Source organism: Staurois parvus, unplaced genomic scaffold (genome assembly GCF_062004578.1).
Source record: "Staurois parvus isolate SC_StPar_1 unplaced genomic scaffold, SC_StPar_1.0 ptg000347l, whole genome shotgun sequence".
Classification (NCBI taxonomy): Eukaryota; Metazoa; Chordata; class Amphibia; order Anura; family Ranidae; genus Staurois; species Staurois parvus.
The window spans coordinates 83,848-107,943 of NW_028318143.1; the positions used below are offsets into that span (position 1 = coordinate 83,848).

General features: G+C 42.8%; 1 protein-coding gene across 1 annotated transcript in view; it reads right to left on the reverse strand.

Moving 5' to 3' along the window:
- Window positions 1–24,096, reverse strand: part of ADGRL4 (adhesion G protein-coupled receptor L4) — a 262,139-nt gene that overhangs the window by 40,469 nt on the left and 197,574 nt on the right. The window lies entirely within an intron of this gene.

Sequence of the window (24,096 nt, forward strand, 5' to 3'; positions counted from 1 at the left end):
ACAAACGACAATATAGTCAAGGCACATCATAAAGAACAGCTGGGTCAAGAGGGCTCTGAGGAAGAGGCAAGTCTTCGAAACGCGTCAGCCTTTTGGATGTCTAAACTCCCTATTAGGGACTGTTACTCAGCGCGGTGTTGACCCAGCTGTTCTTTTATGATGTGCCTTGACTATATTGTCATTTGTGAGTACAACACATACTTCATTTTTTATTAAACATTTTTTATGGTAATGCACTAGGCCTGTGCGCCCTCTGTTTTGTCTTTCCCTTTTTCATATTAGCCTGTCATTAAATTCCCACAGCAGACAGTCTATTGAGGTATGTATGCAACTTACAACTATCTTAAAGTTATTGAATAGGGCTATCCTTACTCCACATATTAAGTGGCAATTACTGTGTTTATAATAGGGTTCCCTAAACAGGGGTTCCTAACCTTTTTACCATTACTGGTCCCCAATGGATTGCCCAATATGTCCCTATACCCTCTTTATCAAAATATCAAAATCATTATCATCTCCAGTCCTATTAATTAGCAGTATGACTTTGAAAGATGTCATTAGTTTGGTTTTACTTTATCTATAGATAGTTAGGAACAGAACATCTGAAAATAAACCTTAAGGATTAAATGGTATAAATTTATACAAAAATAGTGAAGTACAACTACACAAGCTAGCTACAACTAGTGCAATTTTTGCTGTTGTTTTTGTGCAATCAAAACATGAAACTGAGATCCAGTTATTGACAATGTTACTTATGTGTTGCAAAAAAAAACAAGTAATTTTTTTCCCCCACTTTTGTTTCAAGTTCAATAATAAAAACAATTGTTTAACAAATATTACATTTTTTTAAAAATCACTAATTTTTTATAATTATTTAATTATTTTTAGTGATTATTTAATTATTTATATAAAGATTCAGTCCCATACCCCACAACGTAGTTTCAACCCCCCCCCCCCCCAAGATGATTACCTTGTTTAAGAACCCCTAGGCTAAAGCCCAAGCATTGGATGGTGAAAAGCAGGATGTTGGCCTGTCAAATGTGAAATATTCAGAAATTCATTGGGGCTTTGGGGACACTATGGGGAAGATTTACTAAAACAGGTGCACTAAGAATTTGGTGCATCTGTGCATGGTGGTCAATAAGCTTCTAACTTCAGTTTGTTCAATTGAGCCTTGACAATAAAACCTGGAAGCAGATTGGTTTCAAAGCTGCACCAAATTTTGCATCATGCAGTTTTAGTAAATAACCCCCACTGGATCATATCATAATGCTTTGTCTACAATCCAAACATTGGGTTATTCTGTTTTTTTTTTCATTAAAAAAAAAAGAAAGAGAAACTTTAGCCAGTAGTTAGAACCTGTGCCAAACCAGTGAGGCGTTCTATTCCTCGTCTATGTAAACGATAATGTTTTAATTACTTTAAAAGTACCCTTTGTAGAGGTTCCCAAGAGATTCTCCCCACTGGAGACACAAACTGCATTAAATGCCCCAATGAAAGTTGTAGTCCTTTATAATTTAAACAAAACAAATACAAATTGGGGTAGTGGGACTTTAAAGTGGTTGTAAACCTCTGAAATGAAAAATGAACAAAGCATATCCTTTCAATAGTGTGTACTTGCCTCTATCTCAAGCACCTCGTGTGATTTCTGTGTCCTCTCTTATTCCTCTGCTATCTGAGTCACTTCTGACAGTCCCCAAGCTATCCCAGGAGCTGGCCTGCCTCTTCTCCAACAAACTGCAGGTGATTGATAGCCTTAGCTGAGCATATTTCCCTCTGAGATTGAATAGAGGGGAGTGTGTCTTGTTCCTCTACTCAGGTCTCAGATTACAGTCAGCTCTTGTTTCTATGCTCTGCAGTGTGTGACATTAGATCCACCCACCCCCTGCCTTCTGAAGCTCAGAAATGCTGTGTAAAGTGTACATTTTGCACAACTGCAAAGGAGAAAGGGCTGCAGATAAACATGTACAACTTATGTAGAAGGATTTTCTTCATCTCTGTGTATAACCTGAGCATAGTCCCTTGAGTGGGTATATGTAATGGTTTACAACCACTTATATAAAGGGTACAACAACATCCTAAAACTGCTATTGCTAGCATCTGTTGGGTGTCCCATGCTTTCAGAAGTCCCTGACACTGCCCAGCAGTATGGGAACAGCATTAAGGCACAGGGGGCCCATCCAGCAGCCCCCTGCTTTACCACTCAATGTAAGACCTAAACATGTCCCCCCTTCCCTGCCCTATAGTGCCAACTGAAATCTTTTTGCACTAGCAGATACAGAAATTATTCAATAACCAAATGAATACATTTTGTAAACAAACCCTCAAAAGATATACCAATTTTTGTCAGAAAGTTAATCTTTAAAAAGCAAGGCCATGCCAGTCTGTGCCTTTTCCTCTAAAATTCCTCTGTTACCCATTCAGGGCAGATTGCATATACTCTTAGAGGATTAGACTCTAATACAATCACCGTTATGCTGGTTTTCTAGCAGTTTGAGGACAATATTATTACAAAAATTGAAAAGGGAATTAGAGGCCCCAGTTTCATAAGATGTACATGATAAACAGGTTAGGCAGTGAGTACGTGCCGCCCGATGTTAAAGAGGCAATCTGACTCTCTTGTTTTCTCAGATGGGCACAAAACGCTATTCACGTTCAACAGATACATGATAAAAGGTGATTTTTACTAAACAGAAACCAGATTACGACCCATCAGATAGATGTTGGCTTGATGGCTTCCATTAGAATGAAGAGCAATTGTTGACACTTATCAGAGTTTAGTAAATCAGGCGGCAGCATGACTACTGTAATATTTGGACTTCTCTCTCTATGCTGCTCGTGGTTATTATATTGTGGTCTCCGGGCCTGAATTCCACTTCATATTTATACATCTCCAGCTAAATCTCTAGTGCTGTTCAATCTTATTTTACGAACCATTCATCCACAAACAAATTGTTACGTCTATTTTCTGTACTCTATTACTTCTGGCAGTAGTTTGAGGTCTAGTCTTCCCACCAATACGACTGATAAATGTGTCATTTGATATAAAGGAAAGGGGTAAAAGTAACTACTTGCACATGGAGAGCTGCCTGCACAGCTTTGGGTCCCTAACCTTAGACTTATACTGAGCTCTGATGACACCATGATGCAAATATAAGTCCTAGTCAATGAGTGAAAAGGGGAGCCTACAAAAAGCTGGTTGACACATGACTAGTGCACCCGAGATAGGTTCATCCAGACCCCACTACACCACCATTACCCTTCCATACCAATCCCCTTTACTTACTATACTTACAGAAAACACAACACCAATTTTGGAGTAAAATGGCCAACACGGCCTTTTATTAACAAATCAAGTTTAAACACATCAACCATTCCTTATAACAGAAAACATAAAGAGTTGTCGTTGGTCTTTGAAGGCACCCCCAAAATGATGCGAAATGCACCTGCGGACAACCATATACCACTAGGCCTCCAGCCGCAACCAACCAGCTCGGAGACAACCATACTGTCCGCAGTGCAGCACCACCACCTTCCAGTTAAACCTCGGTTAACTGGGAATGATCCCGGGCACACCATACCAACGATGGGTCCCACACCATTTTGTACCTCCAAGATAAGAACCGCCTCCAAAGACCAACCACCGCCCACGAACCAAAATAACCCCCCCCCAGGAAGGACACAACATTCACCAAACAGGGAGGGCGGGAGGGAAGCTCTCTCTCCCACGTCCAGCTCCCAACTGATGCCCCTCCCCAGAACACCCCACCCTAAAGTGCAGGAGACCCCACCTACACTCTCCTCTACCAACCAGATCCCCCAGCTATCCTTTACCAACTCTAATACAATCATTAACCCTCACACGTCTTCCTTCCCACTCTGGGCCTAGTCATGCCTGCCCTGCGCTAATTCTTTTCTTCTTTTATCGCTGCGGGCATTTCTTGTTGGAGGTGCCATTTTGATTTTCTTTCACATTGAGCACATCCACTGAGAACTTTCTATTTTATTTACCCCTAATGATGCCAAAAAGTAGGCAGTAAAACATTTTGGGTTTTGGGAGTAATTTTTTTGAGATAATTGGTTTTTTTGGGGGGGCGGGGGGGATTGTTTGGACCTATGAATAGTGACTGACATAAGGCTTTGTGTTTGGAGGAGGAGGAAAGGTCTGTTGCCAGCTTAGGGATGAAATCAGACTGGAAATTGGAGCAGTGGCATGTTGGGCTTCAAGGAGGTCAGCTAAGCCATTCAGTAGCCACTGACTTTGCTTAGAACTAGACCATGTCTGTAGTAAGCTAAGGGAAACTAGAAATAACGGTTATCCCCCACACCCCCTTTGTACAAGGTGAGGATTGCTCACCATTTATAGGGGTATTTTCGTCTTTCAATATCCAACTATAGCCTGTTTTGGATAATTGTATGGAGCAATCTAAGGATGCAATGCCTCCACATTTATATTTAATGATATAACTGTCTCCATAGGGTGCTGGCAAATCTCTATAAGAAATGTATGTGAAATACTATACCTCTAGGTCTGGCATGCATAAATGGATGTATGCCAGACTTAATATGCATTAGAATGTGTAGTTAGCCCTGAGTACAGAGTATATAAACTATTGGATATAAGGAAAAATCTTCATGAATTTTAATGGAGCATATCATGACTTTTTAAAATGAGACTAAATTCTGTTTTTTTTTTAATCTATTAAGTATTCCTAATTCAGAAAGAGTATGTTTTATTGCTCTCCAGCTCCTCCAAATCTCCAAAACCTTTTTCTTTGTTGCTGTAATCAGACTACCTGTTTTAGGGTGACTACATTTGTTCTCCATAGTTCCACTGTGTGTAGAAACATAGGCATTGTCTCCTGCTCACCTGTGAGATGAACTAGGGTCTATAGACTATAGGATGTTTAGTATGCATAAAGGGCTTGTGTCAAAAGGCTTTCAAGGCATCAGTTTGATTTGCTTTTGAGATCATTTAGAATTCATTGATGTGTGCAACTGACCTGCAGTTGACCACCTTCTGACCTGCATTTGATCTGCTTCAAGTTAGTTTTGCATCCATATAGACTTGTATAGGCATACAAAGCCCATACACACAGGCTCTTAGAGTGTCTAAGGAGTCCCCAATGTGTGCACAGTGGCTGAAAAGCAGCATTCTTACTGATTTTTGGAGGACAGTGCCATGGATGGTTTTAGAGACCAGCTGGGGCTGTATGCCGTCTTGTGGGGTACTGATACGGAAGCTCTGGTTCATCCTTAGAGCATTTGTGAAGGCTCATTTTTTATTTGAAAATACCAAACATGTTATACTTACCTGGTCTGTGCAATGGTATTGCACTGAGTGGCCCCAAACCTCCTCTTCTGGGGATCCCAGTCAGTGTTCCAAGCTCAACCTCTTCTCAGTGTGCAACGCAGCTACTTCCACTAGGGGGACGAAACCCATGTGCTTGATCCCAAACTGGGCTGTGTGCGTCTATTGACACACAGAGCATGACTCAATCCTGCTCCCCCGTTCTCTGCTCATAGCATTTGATTGACAGCAGCGGGAGCCAATGGCTCCTGCTGTTGCCATTGTAAGTAGAGAGAAAGGAGAGAACCACTGCAGACAGGCTCAGTGCTGGATTGAGATAGGACTCGGGTAAGTATAAGGGATGTGAGAGGGGCAATACAAATACTGGGATATTCTTTATCTTAATGTCCTCCTATTTCTGGGACAAAAGGCTTTACTGCGCTACACATTGATACGGTTAGAGGGCATTTATTCCTTAAAAAATAAATCCACTTTTGTTGAGAAAAAAAAACCCCAATCCCCTCTTGGTGATCTATGTACATTGCAGGGATTCCTAAACTTCAGCTTTAGGCCCGGTTCACACTGATGAGGTGCGGGAATTGCAGCAATTCCTGTGCACCGCATCACAATCACACTCCCTTCATGTGAACCGCTGGGGGATCACCCATGCCATCCGATTCCAGTGCGGAGAAAAAAGGGTCCTGCTACTTTCCTATGGGTACGTTGTGTGATTTGAGCCCTACAAAATGAATCATCATTACAGTGGTCACTTGATTGGAAGCTGGTCCCAGCTACTGATCCTTACCATGGACTGAGGACTGTCTTTGAAAGTGTGCAGTGAGCTCACAGCTGCATATGTGTGGTTAAAACTGTAGGTGTGGTTTACCTGGATCTTGCAAATGTTTTTGACACAGTTCCCCACACACGGCTAATGTGTGAGGTAAAGTCTACAGGCTTGGAAAAATCCATATGTAAATGGATAGAAAACTGGCTAAAAGATCATATTCAGAGAGTAGTGGTTAATGATTCATACTCTGAATGGTCTAGAGTTGTCAGTGGTGTACCCCAAGGTTCAGTGTTGGGACCCTTACTTTTTAATATATTTATAAACGATATATGGTCTGGGATTAAAAATCCCATTTCAGTCTTTGCAGATGACACCAAGCTGTGCCGTGGAATAACGTCCTTACAGGATGTCTTCAACTTACAAGCCGACCTCAATGCTCTGTTTAATTGGGCAACTATGTGGTAAACAAGGTTTAATGTTGATAAATGTAAGGTTCTGCACTTGGGGGCTAAGAATATGCATGCATCATACATACTAGGGGGGGTACAACTGGGGGAATCAATGGTGGAGAAGGATCTGGGAGTTCTGGTAGATCACAAGCTTAATAATGGCATGCAATGCCAAGCTGCAGTTTGTAAAGTGAGCAAAATCCTCTCTTGTATTAAAAGAGGTATAGACTCCAGAGAGAGAGATATCATTTCCCCCGGTACAAATCATTAGTAATCCCTCATCTGGAATATGCAGTTCAGTTTTAGGCACCAATTCACAAACAAGAACATTGGGGAACTGGAGAAAGTACAGAGAAGGGCAACCAAAGTAATAAGAGGCATGGAGGAGATCAGCTATGAGGAAAGATTAGAGGAACTGAATTTATTCTCTCTTGAGAAGAGGAGATTAAGGGGGGATATGATCTCCATGTATACTAATACATAAGAGGGATATGATCACCATGTATAATACATAAGGGGGGATATGATCTCCATGTATAAATACATAGGGGGGGATATGATCTCCATGTATAATACATAAGGGGGGATATGATCTCCATGTATAATACATAAGGGGGGATATGATCTCCCTGTATAATACATAAGGGGGGATATGATCTCCCTGTATAATACATAAGGGGGGATATGATCTCCATGTATAATACATAAGGGGGGATATGATCTCCCTGTATAATACATAAGGGGGGATATGATCTCCATGTATAATATATAAGGGGGGATATGATCACCATGTATAATACATAAGGGGGGATATGATCTCCATATATAATACATAAGGGGGGATATGATCTCCATGTATAATACATAAGGGGGGATATGATCTCCATGTATAATACATAAGGGGGGATATGATCACCATGTATAATACATAAGGGGGGATATGATCTCCATGTATAATACATAAGGGGGGATATGATCTCCATATATAATATATAAGGGCGATATGATCACCATGTATAATACATAAGGGGGATATGATCTCCATATATAATATATAAGGGGGATATGATCTCCATGTATAATACATAAGGGGGGATATGATCTCCATGTATAATACATAAGGGGGGAATATGATCTCCATGTATAATACATATTATAATACATAAGGGGGGATATGATCTCCATGTATAATACATAAGGGGGTATATGATCTCCATGTATAATACATAAGGGGGCATATGATCTCCATGTATAATACATAAGGGGGGATATGATCTCCCTGTATAATACATAAGGGGGGAATATGATCTCCATGTATAATACATATTATAATACATAAGGGGGGATATGATCTCCATGTATAATACATAAGGGGGGATATGATCTCCATGTATAATACATAAGGGGGATATAATCTCCATGTATAGTACATAAGGGGGGATATGATCATCATGTATAATACATAAGGGGGGATATGATCTCCATGTATAATACATAAGGGGGGATATGATCTCCATGTATAATACATAAGGGGGGATATGATCTCCATGTATAATACATAAGGGGGGATATGATCTCCATGTATAATACATAAGGGGGATATGATCTCCATGTATAATACATAAGGGGGGATATGATCTCCATGTATAATACATAAGGGGGGATATGATCTCCATGTATAATACATAAGGGGGATATGATACCATGTATAATACATAAGGGGGATATGATCTCCATGTATAATACATAAGGGGGGATATGATCACCATGTATAATACATAAGGGGGGATATGATCTCCATGTATAATACATAAGGGGGATATGATCTCCATGTATAATACATAAGGGGGGGATATGATCTCCATGTATAATACATAAGGGGGGGGGGATATAATCTCCATGTATAATACATAAGGGGGATATGATCTCCATGTATAATACATAAGGGGGATATGATCTCCATATATAATATATAAGGGGAATATGATCTCCATGTATAATACATAAGGGGGGATATGATCTCCATGTATAATACATAAGGGGGATATGATCTCCATGTATAATACATAAGGGGGGGATATGATCTCCATGTATAATACATAAGGGGGGGGGGATATGATCTCCATGTATAATACATAAGGGGGATATGATCCCCATGTATAATACATAAGGGGGGATATGATCTCCATATATAATATATAAGGGGGATATGATCTCCATGTATAATACATAAGGGGGGATATGATCTCCATGTATAATACATAAGGGGGATATGATCTCCATGTATAATACATAAGGGGGGGATATGATCTCCCTGTATAATACATAAGGGGGGATATGATCTCCATGTATAATACATAAGGGGGATATGATCTCCATGTATAGTACATAAGGGGGGATATGATCATCATGTATAATACATAAGGGGGGATATGATCTCCATGTATAATACATAAGGGGGGGATATGATCTCCATGTATAATACATAAGGGGGGATATGATCTCCATGTATAATACATAAGGGGGATATGATCTCCATGTATAATACATAAGGGGGATGTGATCTCCATGTATAATACATAAGGGGGATATGATCTCCATGTATAATACATAAGGGGGATATGATCTCCATGTATAATACATAAGGGGGGGATATGATCTCCATGTATAATACATAAGGGGGGGGATATGATCTCCATGTATAATACATAAGGGGGGATATGATCTCCATGTATAATACATAAGGGGGGATATGATCTCCATGTATAATACATAAGGGGGGATATGATCTCCATGTATAATACATAAGGGGGGATATGATCTCCATGTATAATACATAAGGGGGGATATGATCTCCATGTATAATACATAAGGGGGGGATATGATCTCCATGTATAATACATAAGGGGGATATGATCTCCATGTATAATACATAAGGGGGGATATGATCTCCATGTATAATACATAAGGGGGGATATGATCTCCATGTATAATACATAAGGGGGGGATATGATCTCCATGTATAATACATAAGGGGGGATATGATCCCCATGTATAAATACATCAGTGGTTCATATAGTGAACTCGGTGTAGAGTTATTCATCCTGAGGTCATCACAGAGGACAAGGGGGCGCTCTTTACGTCTGGGGGAAAAGAGATTTAGTCTCCAAAAAAGGAAAGGTTTCTTCACAGCAAGAGCTGTGAAAATGTGGAGTAGACTCTCTCAAGAGTTGGTTCTTGCCAGCTCAATAGATTGCTTTAAAAAAGTCCTGGATTCTTTCCTAGATACTCATAATATAACTGGATACTAACATTTATAGGTAATGTTGATCCAGGGAATATCCGGTTGTCTCTTGTGGGATCAGGAAGGATTTTTTTTCCCCTGCAGGAGCAAATTGGATCATGCTTTGCTGGTTTTTTTTGCCTTCCTCTGGATCAACTGTTGGTGTAGGAGTATAACTTTTTTTGGGGGGGGTTGAACTGGATGGACATTTGTATTTTTTCAGCCAGACTAACTATGTAAAATTCACCCTTTTAAGGCCGCACATATGCGTTGTGCAGTCACAAAGAGGTTAAACAGGAATGCTGATCACATTCCCTGGTATAAAGATGACTGCTAGTAAACGAGAGTTTACAAACAAACAAAGGAGGGATTAGCGAGAAAACAAAACCGCTAGTGTTGTTAAAGTTACTCCCAGGTAAATGTTACAAATCAGACTTAAAATGTACCCCATAGAAATAACATACTATAAATAATGCTTCCAATAATAATAATAGTAATAATAATTCTAATAATAATAATTAAAAATGTCTGGCTTGCAATCTTTCTTTTGGGATTATTAATTCAGATGCATACATTTTTTTTCCCCATGCCATAACAACATCTGGGTACCTATTAGAAGATTATCGTAAAAAGCGCGCCTATTATTCTGCATTATTGTTAGGAATAAAGCCATCTTAGCAAGCGATACATTTCAGCTAACATTAGACCCAGACTGTGTTTGGGTGCATTCAGAGTTTAATTACTGCATTGAAAGAGAACATTAATAGACTCGATGTTTCTCCAGAGATAAGTACAGGAACACGGCGCAGCGTCACTCTTTCCACAGGTAAAAAAAAAAAAGAAAAACAAGATCATGGTAAGTGAAAAGAGGTATGACAAACTGGCGGTTATGTAATCTCTTCTCCCCCCTGAGCAGAATGAAAATAAAACAAGATAGATGATGCTGTTAGCTATTAAAACTTGTTCAGTCACTGAGATCTCACACTAAGCAGCAAACAAAGGAAAAGGTTTAGAACAAAAACAAAAGAAAAAATATAAGTTTCTTTTTTATAGAAACAGAATGTGACTCCGACAATTACCAGAATAACTAACAAAGAAAAGTTACAAAGTAACCACAGCAAGCTTTTCAAAACCATTTTTTGGGCGCACACCTAATGATGAACTCTGTGCAGAAACTTTTTTGCATGTTAACCCATTCTTGATATGTTTTGATTGCCCTTTAACCACTTGCCCTCCAGAGGATTTACCCCCCTTCCTGACCAGGCCATTTTTTGTGATATGGCGCTGCGTCACTTTAACTGACAATTTCGCGGTCATACAACGCTGCACCCAAATTAAATTTATATCCTTTTTTTCCCCACAAATAGAGCTTTCTTTTGGTGCTTTTTTATTTTTTGTGCTATAAACAAAAAAGACCGATAATTTTGAAAAAAAAACAATATTTAAAATTTTTGCTATAAAACATATCCAGCAAAAAATGAAAAAAAATATAATTTTGTCATAAATTTAGGCCAAAATGTATTCTGCTGCTTCTTTGCTAAAAAAAATTCCAGTGCATGTAAATTAATTGTTTTACGTAAAAGTTATACCTTCTACAAATGGCGGTACTGTATATATACTGGACACTGGGGGGGAACTGACTAACTGCCACTGACATCCCAATGACACCAAAACAGTGATCAGCGCTAATAAAAAGCACTGACACTGTACTAATGGCACTGGGCAGGAAGGGGTTAACATATGTGGCGATCAAAGGGTTAACGGTGTGCTGTGTGCTGTTTTACATGATGTGCTGTGTGTGTTTTACTAGGGAGACATGCTGCTTTGTATCTCTGCTGTGCAGAGAAATACACAGCGGCATATCCTTGCTGGCAGGTGCCAGCAGGGAATCTCTGTCCGGGACCCAGTGATTGACATCACAAGCCACCAATGGGGAGCGCCCACTGCCTGGAAATGCAGATTACGTATATATATGTGACTTTGCACAGCCCTGCCGCTCTGTAGCAGTAGTTCTACTATAGGGTGGTGGGAAAGAGGTTATGCCTTGGTTCACACTGGGCATCTCTGCTTTTTTTTTCCATTCTTGTGTATCTCATGTGAGGCAGCCTTTTCATTTTCATGTGCATAAAAGGAAGGAGCACGAGATCAAAAGATAAAAGAGTCATTTATTGATATTGTACTAAAAAAAACAGCCAACACGTTTCGGGGGTCACAGGAACTCCCCCTTCATCAGGACTACTAAGAAAACATAATATAAGGTAAATATATGTGACTGATAACATTTGTGAGTCTAACAATCATAGAACATCATGGCTATGAAATCATGACATTGGTTGTTTTTAGTACAATACTATTACAATATTAATTAATGTTTTCTTGTAGCGCTGATGAAGAGAAGTTCTCTTGACTCCCGAAATGCGTTGGCTCTTTTTTAGCACACTTTCAATAAATTAATGTGGACTCTTATCTTTTGGCCTGGAAATCCATCCTTTTATGCTTGTTTTTTCTGGTCACCTGCTAGGGGTACCCACTGGAGGGTAGCCTTGTCTGTTGTGAGCAGCCTAACCTGAGCCAATGTAGTGAGATGAAATTTTTTTTGCCCTGTCACTACTTTGTATGAACTCACATCAAAGTGTTAGGGATCCGGGTACGACCAGAAATGTGTGGGTACACAGGCGTAGTCAGGACTGGAGAGGTGGAATGGACAGGCAGGCCGTCAGGTACTGTCAGGCACCGCCCGGCGGGATCTCTAGTACCCACAGAATGGGATTCCCCAGGGCGCGGAGTCTAAGCCCCAGTCTGCCTTTTCCCCAGAGCCCCTGATGGTGGGGATGGACTTGGCGCAGGACTGAGACCAGGTCGCGGCCCCTGAGTGCACCCAACTGTGGTAGAGGGGTCCCCCGAGGGTATGTACCGGGGGAAAGCCTGACGTGAAGAGGCTGGCAGACCTGGTAACAGGGACAGATCCGTGCGGGATGGATGGATCGTCTGGGTAGCGTCAGGCATAGTCAGGCAGGCCAGGTCAGCAAAGTGTGGGCAGCGAGGTACCGGAGGAGCAGGCAGAGAATAGTCAGGGTCACAAGCCGGGTTCAGTAACTCACGGGCAGCGCGGTACAGAGGATCAGGCAGAAGGATGGTCAGGCAAGCCAGGGATCAAGCAGGAGAAGTCAGTAGAGGTCAGGATCAGGCAGGGTCGGCAACAAATCAGATAGTCAGCAGAACAGGAACGCAGGATACACGGTACAGGGAGCTCATGGGAAACATACACCAAGGCCCTGACTGCAGGTCTGGCCATTCCTTAAATACACCTCCTGCAATCAGCCTCAGGTGATGGCTGATTGCAGGAGTGAGCTTCTGGCTGCTGAGAACACCCGCTGGCCAGCCCTGGTACTGCAGCCCTCACAGCAGGTGAGTCCCACCACCAGTGCTGAGTCCATTCCTGACACAAAGTCTCAGTGCCTCTTAGATTCTTTTGTCTTTATGTGAGTTCTCATTTTATTAGTCTGCCTTTCACCTGTGCACGAGAAATGTGGAAAAGAAGCTCCTAAGGCTTGGCTCATACCTACAGGTGCAACCAAATCCATATGTGATTTTGGGCATTCTTTGCACATTCCCATGCGTCATGTGCAGGTTAGCCCACTTATTTAAATGGGTTGCCCTACATTGGAGAAGCACAGAAAAGAAGTCTCTGACTCTTTTCCAAAAAATTCAGCGTGGTTTGCAGATGTATGGGAGTGCCATTAACAGTTAACAATGGGGTTTGGTGCTAAGTTCGTGGTTTGTGGACTTCCCGCTGGGTTTGCTGAATCCAGACAGATTAGCTCATCCCTAGAGACTATGGGGTGGATTTACTAAAGGCAAATAGACTGTGCAAGTGCAGTTGCTCCAGAACTTAAGAAATGAAGTAAAGCTTCTCTTTGCAAAGAATACCCAATCACATGCTAGGAAAATTTAAAAAACAGCATTTTGGCTTCACATGATTGGATGATGGAAGTCAGCAGAGTTTCTGCTCATTTACTACGCTCTGGAGCAATTGCACTTTGCAAAGTGCACAGTCTATTCGCCGTTAGTAAATCAAGCCCTATAAGTGGCCATGTTGACTCTCACTCCCCCTATTTACCCAATAGGAAGTTTGCCCCAGTAATATAAAGTGTATGCATGTAGACGTGAAGTGGCTGCAAAAGATGAAGGAGATTAGCCCGCAATGTGGTACAAAACAGGTTGAATAAATGGTCAAAACAGTATTTTCTAAAAGAAAATATGATACATAGTGCTTTCGCAAATTAAAAAATTATCCAGTTAGGATAACTAATTAGATAAAACCTAGCTAGTCCAAAAAATGTGCCCTCCCCCTCCCTCCTAACACCTATACTGACTAACCCGTGCAAAAAAGGATTTATATACTTACCTTTTTTCCAGCCCGGTCCGGTCACGTGACCCCTGTGTCAGCCAGTGGTGGCTGCAGGGGACTGGAGAGAGCGCTTAACAATGGCTGGGAAAGCCAGGAGCGATGTCATCACCCATAGGCTCCCATGTCCCAGCCATTGTTGGTGCTCCCTCCTCTCCCCTGTTGCTGGTTGTATATATACACACCTACCTATTTTCAGCCGACTCTGGTCAACTTTTGCCACTGACAGGGGTGCTTACAATGATTGTTTTTTATTTATTTATGTAAAACCTTTATCCCAAAAGGAAAAAAAATCTTGCTTTAACTGCTTGTGCAACTGGGGTGTGATCTGGAGCTTGGCTTTAATTTGTTAGTGTATCTAAATCTGCTAATGCATCTAACACTCCCCTCCCCCAAAACCACATGGTTCTGCGTGCTGCAGGGGAGTTTGGTGAGCAACATTTTTGGAAAAGAGTCAGGCTAAATTCACATTTATGGGTGTTGGGAACATGCACAAAATCATGCATGCTCAGAAGCACACTGCAAGCTAGCAGATGGGCAGCGGTGCCAATTAATTATAATGGTACCCAATACATCTGCAAACCGCGGGCCAAACTACATGGTACCGAAGCACCATGCTCTTCAATGTGTTTTTTGGAAAGCAGGCAGGGACTTATTTATTTATTTCAGGTACTTGTATAACGCTGTCAATTTACACAGCACTTTACATATATTGTACATTCACATCAGTCCCTAACCCTCAAGGGGTGTACAATCTAAGATCCCTAAATCACATTCATACATACACATACTAGGGCCAATTTAGACAGGAACCAATTCACCTGCCAGCATGTCTTTGGAGTGTGGGAGGAAACCGGATCACCGAGGAAACCCATGCAGGCACAGGGAGAACATGCAAACTCCAGGCAGGAGGTGCCGTGGTTGGGATTTGAACCAACGACCCTAGTACTGCCAGGCAGAAGTGTTAACCATTTAGCCACTGTTCTGCCCGTGTTTCTCACCTGTAGGGCAGCCCATTGAAATAAAATGACTTACCTACACCTACAAAAAATGCATGAAATCACATTCGTGTTTGGTTGCACCTGTAGATGTGAACCAGGTCTCAGGGGCTTCTTGTCCGCATTCCTCGCACATAGGCATAAAGCACCTCATTGAAATGAAAACCCCAATGAAGAAAAAAACATCTAAGAGGCACTGGAACTTTGATGTGAGTTCATACAAAGGAACTCGGTGCTCCCTCCTCTCCCCTGCAGCTGCTGCTGACTGCATGTATATACTTATTTTCAGCCGGTTGAGTCATGTGATCTGGCTCCCTTGTGTCAGCCAGCAGCAGCTGCAAGGAAGGGGAGGGAGCACTGGCGGCAGCTGGAACATGGGTGACGTCACTGCTTCTGGCTTTCCCAGTCATTGTTGAGTATGCCCTCCACGACGCTGCCTGATACAGGGGTCACATGACCAGGCCAAAGCAGGCTGAAAATAGGTACCGGTAAGTATATAAATCTTTTTTGCTTAGGTTAGTCAGTATCAGGGGCGGACTGACAACTCATGGTGCCCCCGGGCAATAGGGGATCATGGGGCCCCTGTGTCCTTGCCCAAACTCAAAAAAGCCTATGAAAAAGGTACCAGGGGCATCTCATGGGGCCCTCTACTGACCCCAGGCCCTCTGGCAGTGCCCGAGTTTCCAAATGGTCAGTCCGCCCCTGGTCAGTATAGGTCAGCGGTTCTCAACCTGGGGGTCGCGACCCCTTTGGGGGTCGAACGACGCTTCCACAGGGGTCGCCTAAGACCATCGAAAAACACATATTTCCGATGGTCTTAGAAACCGAGACACCGCTCCTCACCGCCGCCGCCGCCACCGCCGTCTCCAGGTGTGGGCGGGATGACATGCCGCCCCTGTCATCTGGACACACCTCGAGATCAATCCTCGCCTGTGATTGGCCGCCGGCACTGTAGCTCAGGAGAGGCACACAGGCGGCCAATCACCGGCAAGGAGGTGGAGCTTGGAGAGGAGGAGCCGAGCGGCACCGCGAAGATCGAGCGAGTGAAGAGGAGGAGAGCGGCCGGAGAAGGAAGACATCTGACAGGTAAGTGTCGATACCATGGGAGAGGGAGGGAGCGAGCGAGCCCAGGCTGGAGCAGGGGTCTGCAAGGTAAGTATCATTGGTGTCAGTGGGAATAGTGCCCCATCATTGGTGTCACTAATACCAATGATGGGGCACTATTCCTCCCACTGACACCAACGATGGGACACTATTCCTCCCACTGACACCAATGATGGGGCACTATTCCTCCCCCAAATGACACCAACGATGGGGCACGATTCCTCCCCCCACTGACACCAAGGATGGGGCACTATTCCTCCCCCCACTGACACCAAGGATGGGGCACTATTCCTCCCCCCACTGACACCAACGATGGGGCACAATTCCTCCCCCCACTGACACCAAGGATGGGGCACTATTCCTCCCCCCACTGACACCTATGATGGGGCACTATTCCCCCCACTGACACCAATGATGGGGCACTATTCCTCCCACTGATACCAATGATGGGGCACTATTCCTCCCACTGATACCAATGATGGGGCACTATTCCTCCCACTGACACCGATGATGGGGCACTATTCCTCCCACTGACACCAATGATGGGGCACTATTCCTCCCACTGACACCGATGATGGGGCACTATTCCTCCCACTGACACCAATGATGGGGCACTATTCCCCCCACTGACACCAATGATGGGGCACTATTCCTCCCACTGATACCGATGATGGGGCACTATTCCTCCCACTGATACCGATGATGGGGCACTATTCCTCCCACTGACACCGATGATGGGGCACTATTCCTCCCACTGATACCGATGACGGGGCACTATTCCTCACACTGATACCGATGACGAGGCACTATTCCTCCCACTGACACTGATGACGAGGCACTATTCCTCCCACTGACACCAATGATGGGACACTATTCCTCCCACTGATACCAATGATGGGGCACTATTCCCCCCCACTGACACCAATGATGGGGCACTATTCCTCCCACTGATACCAATGATGAGGCACTATTCCTCCCACTGACACCAATGATGGGACACTATTCCTCCCACTGACACCAATGATGGGACACTATTCCTCACACTGACACCAATGATGGGGCACTATTCCTCCCACTGATACCAATGACGGGGCACTATTCCTCCCACTGACACCAATGACGAGGCACTATTCCTCCCACTGACACCAATGACGGGGCACTATTCCTACCACTGATACCAATGACGGGGCACTATTCCTTCCACTGACACCAATGACGGGGCACTATTCCTCCCACTGACACCAATGATGGGGCACTATTCCTCCCACTGACACCAATGATGGGGCACTATTCCTCCCACTGACACCAATGACAGGGCACTATTCCTCCCACTGACACCAATGACGGGGCACTATTCCTCCCACTGACACCAATGACGGGGCACTATTCCTCTCACTGACACCAATGAAGGGGGCACTATTCCTCCCACTGACACCAATGAAGGGGGCACTATTCCTCCCACTGACACCAATGACAGGGCACTATTCCTCCCACTGACACCAATGACGGGGCACTATTCCTCCCACTGACACCAATGATGGGGCACTATTCCTCCCACTGACACCAATGAAGGGGGCACTATTCCTCCCACTGACACCAATGAAGGGGGCACTATTCCTCCCACTGACACCAATGACGGGGCACTATTCCTCCCACTGATACCAATGATGGGGCACTATTCCTCCCAATGACACCAATGACGTGGCACTATTCCTCCTACTGCAAAATTACAGTTATGAAGTAGCAACGAAAATAATTTTATGGTTGGGGGTCACCACAACATGAGGAACTGTATTAAGGGGTCGCGGCATTAGAAAGGTTGAGAACCACTGGTATAGGTGTTAGGAGAGGGCAATTTTAACCTATTTTAGGCTGATCTTCTTCACACAAATATCTAAAAAGCATTAAAAAGAAATGTACAGTTCATATATAAAGTGAATGGTGCCCCAGCTACAGATCATGTGGTCAGAAGCCATGGCAGCAGTGTGTTTCAATGACTGCAGACACACCAATAATTCAGAGCTGCTGTAAGACTCGACTTCAGGTCCCACAATTTGGACTATGACCTGTTTTATTTTATTTCTTTTTCTATTTTTTTTATAGATGCCTTGTAGGTCTTTACACAATTTTTAAACGTCCTAATGCCTGCCTATGTGATTAAAGCAAATTCACAGTTCGGCTCCGCTCAAAAGCACAGCGGGCACAGGCAACAAATTATTTTAGATTTCTGCTTTCCTAGATCAGTTCATTTGCATTTTAACAGTTTTGCAAGCTTCCAAAACTGAGACAAAATTGTTAATAGGTTATATTTAGAACTCTAAACAGTTCTGCCATTAAAAACCATAGAAGAGTTTTCCTTTACATTGAGTTATTCATTAAACATGACACTTGGAAAATACATTAAAACCTTCATTAAAACTTTGGAAGATCCACGTATAGAGTTTATCGCTGCTATCATTCTCCTTCACAGAATTGTTTTAAATATTACTGTAGTACTTTTATTACTATATTACTTAAATTAAAAATCTACTATGTGAAAAATAAATAAATAAATAATAATTAAAAAAAACCTAAATAAATCATAATAAAAAAAATTATATATATATATATATATATATATATATATATATATATATATATATATATATACGGTATACCGTACAGGGGCGGACTGACCATTTAGAAACTCGGGCACTGCCCGAGGGCCCAAGGTCAGTAGGGGGCCCCATGAGATGCCCCTGGTACCTTTTTCATAGGCTTTTTTGAGTTTGGGCAAGGGTACAGGGGACCCATGATCCCCTATTGCCCGGGGGCCCCATGAGTTGTCAGTCCGCCCCTGATACCGTATATATATATACACATACACATACACACACTCACTGGTCACTTTACTAGGTACACTCTGTTAGTACCGGGATGGATCCCCTTTTACCTTCAGAACCGCCTTAAATCTTTGTGGAATAGATTCAACAAGGTTTTGGAAACATTCCTTAGAGATTTTGCTTTCTATTGACATGAGTTACTATTGCCACTGACTTCTGCCTCAACAAGGCATTTTTTAGCCACACAATTGCCGCTCATTGGATATTTTCTCTTTTTTGGACCATTCTCTGCAGGGGCGGACTGACAACTCATGGGGCCCCCGGGCAATAGGGGATCATGAGGCCCCTGTGTCCTTGCTCAAACTCAAAAAAGCCTATGAAAAAGGTACCAGGGGCATCTCATGGGGCCCCCTACTGACCCCGGGCCCTCGGGCAGTGCCCGAGTTTCCAAATGGTCAGTCCGCCCCTGGTAGCGGAGGGGTGTGGGGGGGACTGAGAAACTAATTTCCCAATGGTCAGTCTGCCCCTGATTCTCTGTAAACCCTAGAGATCGATGTGCATGAAAATCTCAGTAGATCAGCAGTTTTTTAAATACTCAGACCAGCCCGTCTGGCACCAACAACCATGCCTTTAAATGACAATGCTTTGGAGAATGTCATAAAGAATATGCAAACCCAACATTTCATATTCCTGATATGTGCCTGCTGTACCATGTACTTGTTTGAAACGGCATCCTGTTCTCTTTGTATTGTTTCCTTTGTATGAAATCCCTGGTGTTCCTGCCAGTCCCCCTGTTTTCCTATTTTTAAAAAAAACTGACCACACTGGGCAGGAGTGCACAGGGTGGTCAGTGCTCTAACTGTGCTGGAACTCAGCTTGCTATCCTCCAATGATCAGACTTGTCCTGACACGACTTCCCCCCCCCACCCCACATCCATTCCACGGGAAGACAGGTGTGTTGCTGCTTCTATTTCCCTAGCTCTCTGAAATCCTTATGCAGTTGAAAACAGAGGTTATGTAGTCACTTACCCCTGGTTCACATATTCTCATTCCTGCGGTCCGTGTTTTGCGCAGGCATGGGCAAAACATTCATTTGAATGGACTCCCGTGCCCCGGGACATGCAGGGAAGAAGTCCCTACACTTCTTCTGAAAATGCAGCACGCACCTCGGTTCCCAGTACAGTTGCGTTTTCCAGTGCAGGCGGCGTGCCATTAGAATTAATGGCACCTGCCCGCGGGTCCACATTCCTCTGTGCGGGTGGTGCAGCTGCACAGATTTTTGTGCGGATCTGCAGCGGCACCACCCGCACATATGTGAACTTAGCCTTATAAAGAAAGGAAAATAAGTATTTATAATGTTTTTATATGTATACACAAATGTTTTGCCTTTTTTTTCTATTTTAAACGGAATGGGTTGTTTTACATGGTGAGGGCTCACAGCAGAATTCCAAGATAAATAGTCTTTAAAATCTACCTCCCCCCTCCTAACACCTCTGCTGGCTAACCTATTTAAAAATTATGTATATAGTTACCTATTTTTGGCCCTTTCCGGGCTAGTTAGGTTTACTTGGAATTCTGCATTAAACCTTAACAATTGTATATAAATGGCCGAACGGTGGCAGTGCAGGGTCGGGTGGCCGTTTATAAACGGCCTCCTCGCACCCTGCTTGTGCGTGCTCCCTGTCCTCCGGACCTAGTGGAACACCAATTGTCGGACGGGACCTCTCTGCGAAGTCCCGATCATGTGATCACTGATTGGCCAATCAGCGATCACATGCAGAGTAGTAAGCAAGATGTCACTTGTGACATCTTGCTTACTACGTGTGAAATCTGTGAATGATCACAGAGGTCACATGGTACAAGGCTATTCACAACAGCCTTGTACCATGTGACAAGCTGTGACCAATCACAGCTCACACAGTAGTTCTCAATGGCTGCAGGAATGCAGACAGAGAGAAAGAGAAATGATTGCTTTTACATCCTTTATGGGTGTAAAAGCAATCAGTGGAAAAAAAAAAAATCTTCATCACCCCCCACAAGTAGTACAGTGTCACCATGGTGACACTGTACTGCTAGGGTGACAGTATGTAAAAAAACATAAATAATAATATAAAAAAATGTAAAAAATATGTAAAAAAATGTTTAAAATTATAATTTTGGTTATAAACTAATTTGGGTTATTTTGTTTTTTACTAAAAACATAACGGAATAAATTTTGGTCAAGATTTATGATGAAATACTATTTATTTGCAAAATTTTATAAGAAAAACACTTTTTTCTAAATTTTTGGACTTTTTCATTTACATAGCAAAAAAAATAAAACTCCCAGCGGTGAATAAATACCACCAAAATAAAGCTTTATCTGTCTCAAAAAAATGCTAAAAAATTCATATAGGTACAGTGTTGCATGACCGCACAATTGTCATTCAAAGTGTGATAGCGCTGAAAGCTGAAAATTGGCCTCGACAGGAAGGGGGTAAAAGTGTCCGGCCTGGAAGTGGTTAATGTGATGTCTGCAAGAGTGACATTTTTAATGTAAAAAGAACCAAAAACCTTTTGCCACTAAATTACTTTTCCTGGCCAGCTTTGTTGTGTTTGTAAAAAATGTGGTGGGATCCTCCACAAAATCCATACTAGACCCTTAGGCTTGATAACGGTCTGATGATGGTGTGGTATGAATTTGGAGGAGGACTCCATGGACTCCATGCAAAAAAAAGTGTGGAATCACCCCAAAAATGTGGTGGGGTCCTCCACAAAATCCATACTAGACCCTTAGCCTTGATAACGGTCTAATGATGGTGTGGTATGAATTTGGAGGAGGACTCCATGGACTCCATGCAAAAAAAAGTGTGGAATCACCCCAAAAATGTGGTGGGGTCCTCCACAAAATCCATACTAGACCCTTAGCCTTGATAACGGTCTAATGATGGTGTGGTATGAATTTGGAGGAGGACTCCATGGACTCCATGCAAAAAAAAGTGTGGAATCACCCCAAAAATCTATACTAGACTTACTGTATATCATTGACAAATGTATGTTAGAGACTTGAAGGGGTACCCCAGGCAAGAAAAAAAAAATGCGCCATGGGATTGGCCCCAAAATCTATACAAGACCCCTATCCAGGTATGCAGGCTGGCTCTCCAGGGAAGGGCAGTGGGCGTCCACCCCCTCCTGAACCGTACCGTACCTGGCCTTTATTGCCATATAGAAAAAGTTTCCTCCCCTATCCCCTTTTTTGCAGCATTTGTTTATTATCATAGTACATACAGTATTTTGGATCAACAAAATGTATTGTTCCCTAGAAAAGAAAAAATATCCAGCTATGAATCTTTGGGGGAAAATAAGTGATTTGCTTTGAAACTTCCATAAACTCGAACTGAACTTTTCAGAGTCTCGGTTAGTGTCTGCTGCACAACAAAACTCCAACATTACATGCAAGTTTCTGCAGAAATGTGAGATACAAGGTAGGCTATAGAGAAGCTCAATGAGAGTCCCTCAAGGGGGAATAAACATTACTTATTACTGTCTTGTGCCTAGTGAATATTACCACCTCCCAATATTTAAACAATAAAATAAAAGCAATTATTCCAGTGTGCGTCGCTTCCTGAGCATTCAGTGTCACACAGAGGAATTGATTTCCCCTGACAGAAGCTTCTTTAAATACATATATACATGCTAGGAAAAGTTATTGCTTTCTACATTATGACTTCAGTCAGCAAGACAACAATCTGAAGTTATTTCACAATGGCAATCTAATGATGGTGAATGGGAAATAGGAAGGGGGCTCTTTGTTTGGTAGTACATCTCCTATATGCTGCACACTCCTTGCTCAGCTGATTATTGACTCAGCCAATTACTCTTTTTTTTTTTACTAAAGTTTTAAAGGAAACCTGTGCCAAGTACAAAGAATATGAAGCTCCATTTTTGGTACCATTTTGTGCCGAGAGGCTGTCAGGATAGTGACAGCTTCTTGCAGAGAGCTTGAGGTTGCTAAGACTCCATGGGGCACTTTCTTCCTAGCAACCAAAGACTTATTCAGCTCCCTGAATGAAAGCTGAATGAACTAGTCTCGGAATTCCTCATCAGATTTCACCCACCCAACTCCATGTCTGCAGTGCTGTCAATCAAAAGCAAGGTGGACCTGGTGGGGAATTAGTTTCTCAGTTTCCCACGCAACACAACTCCTCAACCATGTGTCTGTCTGTGTGAAGAGAGCAGTGGCTGAGGAGGGAACTTACTAATGCTCAGTTGTTATTAGTAAGACATCTTAAATATGCTGCTCAGTTTTTGGTACCATTTTGTATAGAGAGGCTGTCAGGATAGTGACAGCTTTCCACAGAGAGCTTTTGATTACTAGGACTCTGGCGGGCACTGGCTTCCTAGCAACCAAAAGACTTATTCAATTCCCTAAATGAAAGCTGAATGAAAAAGTCTTGGTGTTCCCCATCAGACTTCACTCACGCAACTCCAATTCTACAGTGCTGTCAATCTAAAGCAGTGTTTCTCAACTCCAGTCCTCATAGACCCCCAACAGGTCATGTTTTCAGGATTTCCCTCAGATGAAACAGCTGTGGTAATTACTAAGGCAGTGAAACTGATCAAATCACCTGTGCAAAATAATGGAAATCCTGAAAACATGACCTGTTGGGAGTCCATGAGGACTGGAGTTGAGAAACACTGATTTAAAGCAAGGTGGACCTGATGGGGAATTAGTTTCTCAGTTTCACATGCAACACAACTCCTCAACTGTGTGCCTGTTTGCATGATGGGGGCAGTGGCTAGGGAGGGAACTCACTAATGTTTAGTTATTAGTAAGACATCTTAAATATGCAGCTCAGTTTTTGGTACCATTTTGTGCAGAGAGGCTGTTAGGATAATGACAGCTCCCCACAGAGATCTTTTAGTTACTAGGACTCCAACAGGCAACGGCTTCCTAGCAACCAAATACTTATTTT